The following is a 13,315-nucleotide window of genomic DNA, read 5'->3' as shown; positions in this document are numbered from 1 at the left end:
ATGCCCTACAGGCTTGCCTATAGCCCAACCTTATGGCAGCACTCTCAGGGGAAGTGAAGCTGAGCTGTACAGAAGACTCTCCGACAAAAAGCTGCTTGGATGAGGTTTAGACCAACTGAGGCACTTTCCAAATTGCTGAGCTGCCTGCAGGCTGGGCAGTGTGCTCTGTGTTTCCCAGACTTTCCCCAGCTGTCACTCATACTGGGGTGGACTTAAGTAATGCAGCTGTCTTTGAGTCATTTCTGCTCTTGTAAGCAACCCCTCACCCATATTCCTGTAAGTAACCCCAATAAAATACACTGATTCACCAAAGTCTACTTTGGTAGTATCTGTACTTTGGTCTGTCATAGAATTCCTATCTGGAGTGAGTTGATGACTGCTTCATCTCCCCAGGGAAAATTTAACACAAAACACCTGACTGTTGAAAGCCAGATTCTGACTCTTTATTAAGCCTTCTGTCTCTTTACAATGCCTCAGAAACCTAACAACACTCACTTTATTTCATCCCAATTTAAGGTTAAAAGACTAGAAGAAAGAACCAGAGCTGTGGAAAGTAGTTGATGTAAGTGACATAGGTTCTGAAAGAACAGAATTTTTTTTAATGGTAAGCTTTAAAAATAACATTTGACCTTTGTCTTAGTCAGTGCTCTATTGCTGTAAAGAGACATCATGACCAAGGCGACTCTTACAAAATAAAACATTTAATTGGAGGCTTGCTCTCAGCTTCAGAGGTGTAGTCCATATTGTCATGGCAGGGAGCATGGTGGTGTGCAGGCAGGTGCTGGAGCAGTAACTGAGCTTTACCTCCTGACCTGCAGGCGCGCGCGCGCGCGCACACACACACACACACACACACACAGAGAGAGAGAGAGAGAGAGAGAGAGAGACAGACAGACAGACAGACAGACAGACACACACACATGCAGAGTCAGACACACAGACATACACACACACACAGAGACAGACAGACAGACAGACACAATGCAGAGACAGACAGACACACAGACACACACATACTCGCAGACACACAGACACAGACAGACACACAGAGAGAGACAGATAGACAGACACAGAGACAGACACATAGAGACAGAGACAGACACATAGAGACAGAGACAGACAGGCACACACACACACACACATACACAGAGAGAGAGAGAGAGAGAGAGAGAGAGAGAGAGAGAGAGAGAGAGACAGACAGACAGACAGACAGACAGACAGACAGACTGACTGACTTTGGGTTTGGCATGGGCTTTTGAAACATTAAAGCCATCTCTGCGAGACACACTTCCTCCCACAAGCCCACACTTCCTAATCCTTTAAATTTTTTCACATAGTGAAAGGTGACTAAGAATTTAAATGTATGAGTCTACTGGAGCACCATTCTTATTTAAACAACCACTTTCCACTCCCTGACCCCCATAGGCTTGTAGCCATATCATAATGCAAGATGTGTTCAGTCCAACTTTAAAAGTTCTCATGCTCTATCACAGTTTCAATGCTGTTTAAAAGTCCTAAGTTTGTGAGTTGGCGGTGGTATGCACTTTTAGTGCCAGCAGTCAGGAGGCAGAGGCAATTAAATCTCTGAGTTCAAGACCAGCCTGGTTTACAGAGGGAGTTCAGGACAGCCAGGGCTACAAAGAGAAACTCTGTCTCAAAAAACAAAGAAACAAAAAAAGCCCAACTTTCAAAGTCTCTTCTGAGACTGACTCTCTCTTTCCCCCCCTGCCCCCCCATCCTGGGCAATCTCTTAACTGTACTCTTCCCCAATAAAATTAAAAAACAACACCTAAAAAGGTAGATCACATAATTCCAAAATATAAAAAGGCACAGAATATACATTACCATTACAAAAGATAAGAGAAGGAGCATAGTGAGGCAATACTGAGCCAAAGCAAGACCTAAAATCACCAGGCAAACTCTAAACTCTGCATCTCCTTGTCTGATGTCCAACTCCTTTCAGCAGTGTTGACAGCAGCACACTTCTTTCTCTTGGCTGGTTCCATACCCTGCTGGCAGATCTCCTTGGCAGATATCCCATGACTCTAGCATCGCCAATACCTTGTGGTCTCAAATAAAATCGAGGCTTCACTTTTACAGTGTCACAAAATGGCTCCTCTTGGTTTCCACAAAGGGAAACATGGCTGGCCTCAGTGGCTTTCCTTAGCCATGAGGAAGAGCCTCCATTTTAGTATCATTGACTAAAGACAGAATCATGTAGCCAAAGCTGCCAATTTCTGCAGTTTGATGGGGCTGGAACTTGGCCCCATTCTTGGGTTACATTTGCATCAGTTTCCTGCTTTTGATGGCTTCCTTCACTGCTTAAGCTTTTGAAAGATCCCTTTGCACAGATTGGAGGTGTCTGGATGGGCCATTGTCCTGACCTTTCTTTATTCTATTTAGCATCAGGCTCTTTAAAAATTTTTTAAAATAACCTTGAGCACTAAACTTGGCTCCAACATTACATTCCTTGGTGCTCCTTTTCTCCTTAAACTGTATATTTTATAATTTTCCTTGTTCAGCTTGCTTTCATTGTAGACTTGTATAATAGTAACCATTAATAACACAGTGACACAGTCAATATTAGACTGTCTTGAAATCTCCTTTGCCAATGTCACTAACCTAAAAATCTTCAGTTTAGCTTCAGGCAGATTTTTGAACAAAGGCAAAGAGCAGCCACATTCTTTGCCAAGCTATCATAAGAATGGTCTCTAGACCACTTGCTAACATTCTTCCCCTTTAAACTACTTGAACTTGCCCCCACAGTTCAAATTGCCCTTATCTCAATCTTCCATGCTTCTTCTAGTATAATCCATTAAACCCTTGCTTAAGGCATTCAACTTTTTTCCTAATCCAAAGACCCAAAGTCTATATTTCACCAACAAACAGCATGGTCAGCCCTAGCATAGCAATACCTCACTATCAGGCACCAAGTTCTGTGTTAGTCACTGTTCTATTGCTGTGAAGAGACACCATGACGAAGGCAACTATTATAAAGCAATTAATTGGTGCTTGCTTACAGTGTCATAGGTGAGTTCACTATTATCATGGTGACAACATGGTGGCATGCAGGCTGGTGCTGGAGCAGTGGATGAGAGCTACCTCCTGATCCACAGTTAAAGAGAGAAAGAAAGGAGAGAGAGAGAGAGAGAGAGAGAGACAGACAGACAGACAGACAGACAGACACAGACACAGACAGAAACAGAAACAGAGACAGAGAGACAGAGAGAGATTGGGCTTGGCATGGGCTCTTGAAATCTCAAAGCCTACCCTGAGTGGTACATTTCCTCCGAACAAGGCCACACCTCCTAGTCCTTTCAAACAGTTCCATTCCCGGGTGACTAAGCTTTCAAATATGGGAGCCTATGGGAGCTATTCTTATTCAGACCACCATGACCTTGAAAAACAATTGTGAAAGACACTCTGATATAAGTACAAACATATGCAAGACTAGACACATTCATGCAGTGAGATAAAGGTCACAGCAGAGCTGTCTCCAGAGGCCCTTTGTGTCTTCATTCTATGTCATCCTCATGATGGTTCTGAGAACTCCGTTGCTGTGCAGTCAGGACCTGGGAAGTCCGCAGCCTACTCCTGCCTCTGCCCTTACAGCCTAATGTACATATGCACAGGCCAGGGATATGTGTTTCAATGTAGACAATACAGGTGTCTATAAAGGATTTAGCCATTGGGCCAGGAGATGCCCCAAGCCTGAGTTCACCGTCTAGAAATCACTTAAAATGTGGGATACGGAGGCAGACACCTATAATCCTAGCACTCCTGTAGTGAGATAAGAGGCGCAGTCAGAAGCATCTGCCAGAGCCTGGCACACAGTGTCCATCAGAGGAAACAACGGAGACCCTTGCCTCAGAACAAGGCAGAAGGAGAAAACCGACTGCTGGGAGTTGTCCTCTGTCTGCCATCTGACTGTGGTTTATTTAACGTGTACTCACACGTGCACACATACAAAATAAGTAAATAAATGAGTAGGTATTTAAAGAAAGGAGTTAGGCACAATGCCTTCCGTCTTAGTTATTTTTCTATTCCTGAGATAAAACACCATAATGAAAGTCACCTTGGGGAGGGAAGGGTTTATTTCATCTTACCCTCTCACAGAACAGTCTCTCACCAAGGGAGAAACCCGAGGCAGGAAGAGGAGAGGAAGAGGCCATGGAGGAGTGCTGCTTACCGGGTTGTTCCTCAAGGCTTTCTGAGACTGCTTTCTCATAGCACTTAGGACAGGGAGCCAGGGCTGGCACCACCCACAGCGAACCTGGCCCTCTCACATCCGGCTGCCATCAAGAAAATGCCCAACAGGCTTGCCCACAGACAAGTCTGGTAGGGACATTTTATTAATTGAGTTTCCCACCTCTCAAGTGACTCATTTGTGTCAAGTTGACATTAAACCAACCAACACAGCTTCCTGTGCCCCACACAGAAAAAGGAGATATTTAAGTCCTAGAGGCCGCATAGTGCAGTAAATAACATCTGCTTCTCTGACAGACTGACCAAGAACTTACATACAGACATATGAACAGGTAGAGTTGTGTACATGGGACTGGAGAAAAACCTTCCTGGATTTGTTTGTAGAAGAATCAGTGCTGGTCTTACCAATTCTACAGAAGTAAGCAGAAACTTCCAACCTATTATGCAATGCTGTACATGCCTGCGACTATAAAAGGCTGTGAGTAGACCCTCATGGCAGGGCAGTTTGTGCTTAGCTCAGTGGTTTGAGCATCTGGTTTCAGTCCTTGGTGTCACCGGTTCAAATCCAGATGGCCTCTGCCCTGTGTTTTTTCTTCTTTTTCTTTTTTCATTTACAGAAGCTGTTGTCTACTCTCAGTTCTACTCCCTCCGCCCCTATTTATCCCAGTTATGGTCCTTAGCAGAGCTGGGAGCTACAGGCTTGGACACTTGTCATTTGATGGATGTCTGTCCCTTATCTTCCTGAAGGCTGAATGCCCTCCCTGCCCCCATTGGGCTGCCCTCTTGGCCCAAAGCAAGAAGCAGCTGACAAGTGAGTTAGGAAGAACAGAGTGGAGCCGTGGGAAACAAAGCCCAAGACCATGCAGTGGTGTGGGGATGAGGGTTGGCAGACGGAGAGAGCTGGACCTAGTTCACGGTTCCACAGGAGGGAAAGGAAGGGACGAAGGCGTGGCCCTCCGCTCAGGTGAAGCGCTGTGTCCATGTATTCAGCACGGTATCTTGTCACTGAACAGTTGCCTTCTTATTTTGTAATTTATGAGAAGTAAGCATGAGGGAATTGTATTGGAAGCACACTGTGGGTCTACTAAGTGTTGAGGTTCTAGAATGGCGCAGGAATCAGGAAATACAGTTTGCCATTTTCAAGTGAGGACTTGAAGGCTTGTATTGATTTTTATATCGACTGGAAGCACGTTTTTAGGAATTGTTGCTTTTCTTTGTCAGAACTGCAGTGGTTTTGTGGAATGAGTGTTCTAGTTTCTAAGTGTTTATATAAAAAACATGTGGGGGGCTAGCAAGATGGCTCAGGGCATGGAGGTGCTTGCGCCCAGGCTGACAACCTGAGTGACATTGCTAGGTCCTGCCAGGTGGCAGGAGAGAGAACTGACTCCTTAGAATTGTCCTCACTCAGTTGTACTTACTAACATTTCAACCTCACCCTCCCCACAAAACATAATGAATTGATGACAGCCAATACCAGTACAGTTCAAACTAAACAATAAAGTAGAAAAGAAAAAAAAAACCCTAATAATCCAAAATTAAACAAGCGGGACTTAATTTGATAAAGATAATTCAGTCTGAATAGCAGTGGTACATGAATACTCACACTTGGGAGGCAGAGTCAAGGCAGACCCAGAGGCCAGCCTGGTCTACATCTCGAGGAATTCAGGGCAGCCAAGGCCACACAGTAAGACTGTTTTAAAAACCCAAATGTATCTCAGATACCTTCAAAACAGTAGAAAGAAAGGCTGGGATGGAACCTGGTGGAATGGCTCAGTCGGTAAGGCAGTTGCCTTGCAAGCACGAGGACCAGGGTTCGATTTCCCAGAGTCTTGCTCACTTTACTGGGGCGGGTCCGCAGCAGTGGGTGTGGAGTTCTCAGCTGTGCGGAGGTGGGGGTAGGGCCGCAACCAGCAAGGGATTTATTTTCCTGAGATGGCACCAGGTCAGCATTGGAAATGGACAGGCATAGGATGAAACCCAAGAATGTGGAAAAGTCCAAGAAAACTCCGAGTCCTGTCTTCTTGGCAGTGTATTTCCTCTCAATGAGGAAATGGATGTACCTATGATACCATTGTCTTCAGAGGAAAGGCGTCTCAGAACCGGATCCTGGCTGTGTGTTTTTGCACCGCCTACCTACGGAGCTCGGAACCCCGGATCTAGACATACACACCATGCTTTAAATCTTACTGAGTATGGGTGTTTTGGCCTGCATGTCTAGACCTGTGTGTGAGGTGTGTGGGACCCCCAGTGGGAACTGAATGAGAACCATCTGCAAGAACAGGAAGTGCTCTTAACCGTTGTGCGCTCTCGCGCGCTCTCGCTCTCTCTCTCTCTCTCTCTCTCTCTCTCTCTTCTCCTCCGCTCTCTCTCTCCTCTGCTCCTCTCCGCTTCGCTTCTCCTCTCTCTCTCTCTCTCGGTTTTTTTTGAGACAGGGTTTCTCTGTGTAGTCTTGGCTGTCCTGGACTCCCTTTGTAGACCACCAGGCTGGCCTCGAACTCTTAAGACCCTTGCTCACCACATCCAATCGCTAACACTCTGGATAATCTTTGAAGTTTTAAGTGGTCTTTTTTTTTGGGGGTGTGTGTGTGTGTGTGTGTGTTGTTTTTTGTTTTTGAGAAAATAGGTTTAGTTTGTGTCCCTCACCACTGTTTCCTTCTATATCTGGCCTTTTCCTGGGCAGAGAATCCTTGTCCTTCGTGTACCGTGTTGCTCTGTGGGGTTGATACTTGACACATCTCTTTTCTTTTCTCTTTTCTGCCCCATCCCCTCATATTTTGAGATATGGTTTCTCTGTGTAGCCACAGCTGTCCTGAACTCACTCTGTAGATCAGGCTGGCCTCGAACTCACAGAGATCTGCCTGCCTCTGCCTCTCAAGTGCTGGGATTAAAGGCTTGCACTGCTACCACCACCAGGCTTGACACATTTCTTGAAGAAAGTCCCACAAATTTTAGGAACTGCTCACCATGCTTGCGGAGTGCATCTGTCAACACAGAAAGTCAAAAAAGAGTTGGGGGAAGGGAGGGGTTCTCAATATGACATTTGTTGCCTGCTTCAGACTAGAAAAATAACTGAAATCAAAGTGATAGTGAAACTAAAAAGAACTGAAAAATGACTCTGGAACTCAAAGTCAGCCATCTCTTCCAGCTCCTACCAATGATGACTATACTCGTTCCTGGGTTTTTAGTGAATCTCGCTTACCTCCTGCAGCCTCATCTTTTTCAGATTTTAAAAAAATTAAAAAATTAATTTATTATATATACACTGCTCTGCCTGCATGACTAGAAGAGGACAACAGATCACATTATAGATAGTTGTGAGCTACAATATGGTTGCTGGGAATTGAACTCATGTCCTTTGGAAGAGCAGTCAGTGCTCTTAACCACTGAGTCATCATCTCTCCAGTCCCTCTCCATCGGATTTTAAAAGTCAAACACTTGCGAGGTAGCTTTGAGTAAATTTAAACAATAATTCAAATACATCATGCTATGCAGTACTAAGGTGATTCTTTCATATAAGTTGATTAAAACGAATTACTAGAAAAATGTCTGATACTTTACAATAGAAATGTGTATGGGTGAAAAAGCCAGTCACTGATTTGACGTGAGAACTGTGATTATTTTGTTAAGCCACAAGGGTGTGTGTGCTGACTGGATGATCATATACTGCTAGGCGGACTAGGGCAGGGGCTGGGGAGATGGCTCAGTGGGTAAACTCCCTGCTCTCAAGCATTAGGACAAGAGTTCAGAACCCCAGGAGAGCACTAGGGACGGGGCAGAGATGGGTGGATCTCTTGAAGCGTCCCCTGGTTTGCCACCTAGAGGCTCAGATCTCTCAGAAGAAGTGGAACACTGACAGGGGAAGCAGAGATCCCACACTTGCACACGGAACAGTAATGTATCAAACAGGAATATTTGATAATTTACTGTAAATATAAGGAGGGAAACAGATCACTTTTAAAAAATATTTTTGAGGATTTAATATAGTACTACAGGCAAAAGAAACTTTTAAGTGGGCTTGGGAGCCAGCTCTGTCGTCAAGAGCATGGGATGCTCTTCCAGAAGACCCAGGTTTGGTTCCCATTATGGCTGACACCTGTAACTCCAGTTCCACAGGATACGACGCCCTGTTCTGGCTTCTGGGGGCTACAGGCAGGCAAAACACCATACATATTATTTAAAAACAAATAAATCTTTAAAAATCTTTGTTTTGCTCACTTCCCTTGGGAGGTCAACTCTTGTAGTATCTATTTTCAATTTGAAGTGACCTGGACTTTCTCTTCCATGAGTTTTTATTTCATTTTGTTTTAAGACATAAAAGGTCTTGTTTTTGCATTGTATTTGTAAAGAGAAGGTGTTTTTGTTCTTTTATATTTTTATTGACTTTGGTTTTTTTCTTTTAACTCCTGATGCTTGTGCCTCCACCAGCAAACGCTTATTAATTTTCAAAGCTTTTATTTGTCAGTGAATGTGCATGTTATCTGCACACATGAACTTATGCATGAGTGTGCACATGTGCCACAATTTGCAGTTCTTAGCTTCCTCCGTGGGTCCCAGGGATTGAACTCAGGCCATCATATTTGTGCAGCGAGTTCTTTTCTCTGCCAAGTGGGGTGCGTGTGCATGTGCATGCTTGTGCACTTTGTGTGTGTGTTTAATTTCATATAAATATATGGTGTGTATGTGTAACTTTCATATAAATATGTACTGTATGTTGGGCATATTCTGCATTCATAATGCTATTATTCTTCCTGCTATCACCTCTCTTATCATTTCTTTTTATCCCTTTAGACAGTTTTACTTTGTTCATGTCATACACACATACATGCTTTTACATAACTATAAGAATGTAGGAACACGTACACACTGAGTAATAACAAAGATAAATTTAAAAATAAAAGTACATGCAGTCTTTTTGTTCCATATTCATTAGCACAAGCTTTTGCTTTGATTTTTTTTTTTTCTACAGCTAATGTATAAATAGTTAATGGTCAATCAGTTTGTAAGTTTTCCTTAGTGTTGATAGTGACTTTTCTTTTGTTTTCTTTTTATTTTCTTTCTATTCTCTTTTTTTCTTTCTATTTTTGAGACAGTTTCTCTGTATAGCCTTGGCTGTCCTGGAACTCGCTCTGTAGACCAGAGATCCATCTGCGTTTGCCTCCCAAGTGCTGGGATCAAAGGTGTGTGTCACCACCACCTGGTGATAATGGCTTTTTTCAGTGATATCCTTGATGTTTTCATAAATGCTATCGTACTATCTGAAGATACAAATGATTTACTCTGCTCTTTTTTATTCTTATGCCTTTATATTTGTGCCAACAAAAGCCTTAAATATAACATTGTGTTATAGAATAGGGCCCCATACCAACTTCTAGTTCATACTAGTGACAGGACTTAAAATATTACTTTTCTCCATTCTGACCACAGCTCTGTGCTGTGTATAAGGATGATCTCCACTTAGCAGGCTGCTGTGGTACCACTTATCATGGTTCCTTTTTTCTTTAGGCAACTGTGTCAGTTATTCCCATTTGGAATACCCTGTAGCCATGGGCTTCCTCAGCACCCCAATAATAAACATATGTCCACTCATTTGTATACACCAGTTCCATAGGAAAGGTATTACAGTACAACTGAAAAGGTACTTATTAGGCACCTCACCATTTGACTGCAGATCAAGAGGTCCCTGGTTCAAATCACCACCTCCCCTGGAAGTTTAGTGCTTTATTCATATGCGCATACTTTGCTATCTACCAGGGTGAGGAGTAGTAATAGAGAGTGGCCAGGGAAAGAAGCAGAGGCAGAAGAATAGATCCAGTAGAAAAAGAGTCTAGTCCCATCTCCTGAGCTGGGGCAACAGAAAGCTCCAGAACTACTAATGTAGTTTGTGCTAGAACATCATCAAGTTACAAGCATAGACTTTCTGTTCTAGTCTGTTTTCAGGGATACTGTATGGAGGTGTAAACTAAAAGGTTGCTGAGTGTGTGAATTTGAGCATGATCTGGAAGTGTGACGCTGTGCTAGATTTCAGACCCTGTGATTTGTGAAGTCCAAGCTGCGGCCTGAGAAGCTTAGCTTGCAATAACACCTTTCCTTCCTCCTTCTCCTTCTCCCACTTCACAGGACATCAGATGATTGTCTGGAGTCACAAATTTAGCTCCTACCTGTTAAGTAGATTCATCACACAGGCTTATGATTCTGAAGTTTATACCACTTGTAAGAGTTCAGGGAGACAGAACACACAGACACAGACACACACACACACACACACACACACACACACACAGAGAGAGAGAGAGAGAGAGAGAGAGAGAGAGAGAGAGAGAGAGAGAGAGAGAGAGAGAGAGAGAGAATCCCACTGGCAAGGGATTCCCAGTGGCAGAGGAGAGCTGGAACCTCCTCCGTGTACAGCTTATGTGCTATTCAGGTTTCTGTTACCATGAATAAATGCCTTAGATAGACAATGGAAAGGAAGAAATGTTTATTTTGGCTTAGGTCTCATGGCCTCTTTCCATGCCCACGAGGCTTTGCTGTTCCTGGGCTAGTGCTAAGGTGGGTTATCACGAGAGGAATCATGGGACAGAGCCAAGCTGCTCTTCTGATAATGCCTGGGAAGAAGGCTGTTTAGAAAGGAGGGCCCTGCTGTGGTCAGAGTCTACCCTGGTTTAGGTGAAGGTACCAGAGACTCTTCCAGCCAATTTCATGCAGAGCTTTCCTCACCACAGACCACCTTATACAGAGGCTCCCCTGGTTAGTTGATGCTGTGGGTCCTGTTCTTGTGGTGACCTTGGCCCCTCTGGGTCCTACAATCCTTTCTCCCCACAGTTCCCTGTCTTATACAGGCAGGGACCATCTGCCTAGGAATAGTATCACCCTTCTGATGCCAATTAACAGTTAAAGGAATTCTACACATTATTGAAAACAAATTAAAAAAAAAAACCCACAACTAATGAAAATCGCAGAAAGATGAAATGATGGAGGCCAATCTGATATAGGCATTCAACAACTGAAGCTTCCTCTCAGAAGACACTGGGTTGTGACAGGTTGACAATTAAAGCTAAGAAGAACATGAGGCTGTCACTAACTCCAGGAAAACAGTCTTACCAGACTTCTTAGTTTTGCTTAGCATGGTGTAGGTGAGCTAGGAGCACTCTTAATTAATAATAGAAACAAAGAAAATTCAACTCGAAGTTGAGATGTAAATAAATACATCTGAGAAATGAGATAACCCCAACTATAGAAAGTGGCTCTGTCTAGGTGACAGGAGAGATACACAACGAATTGAGAGGAGTTTTTAAAAAATAATGGGTAAACTTTCAAAGCAATATTTACCCTTGAAAAACAATTGTAGAAACTATTTTGATATAAGTACAGTGAACACATTCGTGCACTGGGATAAAGGTCATGGCAGAGCTGTCTCCAGATGCCCTCTGTGGTCCTCGTTCTATGCCGTCCTCATGATGGTTCTCAGAACTCCTTCATTGTCCAATCAGGCCCAGGGGATGCACAGACCCTCAGTCTGGAGAGGTGTGTCAGATATAGGTACAGCAGCGGTCTCAAAAAAAAAGTTAGGCACAGTACCTTCCAACTGAGGTTTTGTGGCGTATAACATGAGGAAATCCTAGAGCCGCTGTGGAACTGTATATGTAGTAGATGTCTGCTGTTTCCATAGTCTGAAGAAATGGGAAGGCATGTAAGAACCGTAGAGCTGGGGACACTGAAGATTGGAGAAGTATCTCTCTGGGTTGAGTTTGGAAGAATCTTGTACTAGTCTTATTAACTCTTTTAAGATAAGTAGAAACTTCCTATTATGGGAAGGAACACTGTGTATATTTGTGACTATAAAAGCTGGTTAGTAGACCCTCATGGTAGGACAATGAGATGTAGCTCAGGGGCAGAGCGTTTGGCTACAGTCATTGAGGTTCCTGGTTCAAGTCTGGGTGTCCCCTGATTGGTGTTCTGTTTTAGTTTTGTTTTTTAATTACTACTTCTTTTTTTTAATCATATGAGTTATTGCTTATACTCAGTTCAACTTTTCTCTCATTTATTTTCATTATGTTCCTTGGTAGAGTTAGAAGCTACAGGCCAGCCCTTGAACACATGTCATGCAGATGAGTAACTGCCCTCTACCTCTTTCTGTGGTTTGAATGTCCATCCTATTCTTGGTATCTAGCTCTTCTGTCTCTGTATTTGTAATTTCTCTAAGTCTAGTGAACTCTCAGGGAGTAGGTGGGGGTTTTCTCTACATCAGAAAAGATATCTATGTGTAGAGGAATTTAAATTCAGAACATGGCTACTCTCTCAAGAGATCACATGCGAAGACTTTCTAGGTCTGTCTGATCCCGCTGGAATACAAACACACCTTTAATACAGGAGACAGAAGCAAACAGATCTGAGTCCAAGGCCAGCCTGGTATAGAGCAAGTATCAGGTAAAGAAAAGCTTAGGTCCAGGTCTGGTGGTTCATGCTTTTAATCCTAAACAACGAAGGTAAAGTTAGTTTGTAGAAGGAAGCACCCATGTTTGAAAGTGATGTCTAATTGAGTGGCAGAAAAAGTGATGAATCAGAGAAGGATTTGACAGAGTAGGATACGCCCAACTCTCATGAGTAGAGAGAGGAAAGAGAAGCTACTTAAGGGAGCAAAACAGAGAATGAGAGAGAGAGGAGGCATTTTACCAGAACTGTAATAGAGAGACAGGTTGCAAAGGAGAACAAGCTAAGCACAGGTGAAGACAGAACAATCCAGAGAATGAGAAGGAGCCAGGAGATTAGAGCAGATTGCTGAGTTAGTTTGAGGCCAAGAAGAGCAATTCAGAGGCTGAGAGAGAAGCCAGATTGAATAAATTCGCTGGGAGAGGAGTTTGAACCAGAACAGCCAGCCCAGAGCTCAGAAAGAAGAAAGGGCAAGCTTATTAAGCAGTAAGTTTCAGAGGCTGAAGACATTGTAGGCCTAGGTTAGATTGTATGGAGACTAGAAGCTTCCAGGACTAGACCTAGGTTAGCAGAAGGAGGCAGTAAGCCTCCCAGACAATTGAAACAGGCAAATAAAAGTTCCTTTTACATCTATGCACAAAGTCAACTTCCCAGGAGCAGATAGTAGATAACTCGAAGGTAT

This window comes from Acomys russatus, chromosome 10 (assembly GCF_903995435.1).
Source record: "Acomys russatus chromosome 10, mAcoRus1.1, whole genome shotgun sequence".
Lineage (NCBI taxonomy): Eukaryota > Metazoa > Chordata > Mammalia > Rodentia > Muridae > Acomys > Acomys russatus.
Note: the sequence above shows the minus strand (reverse complement) of the source record.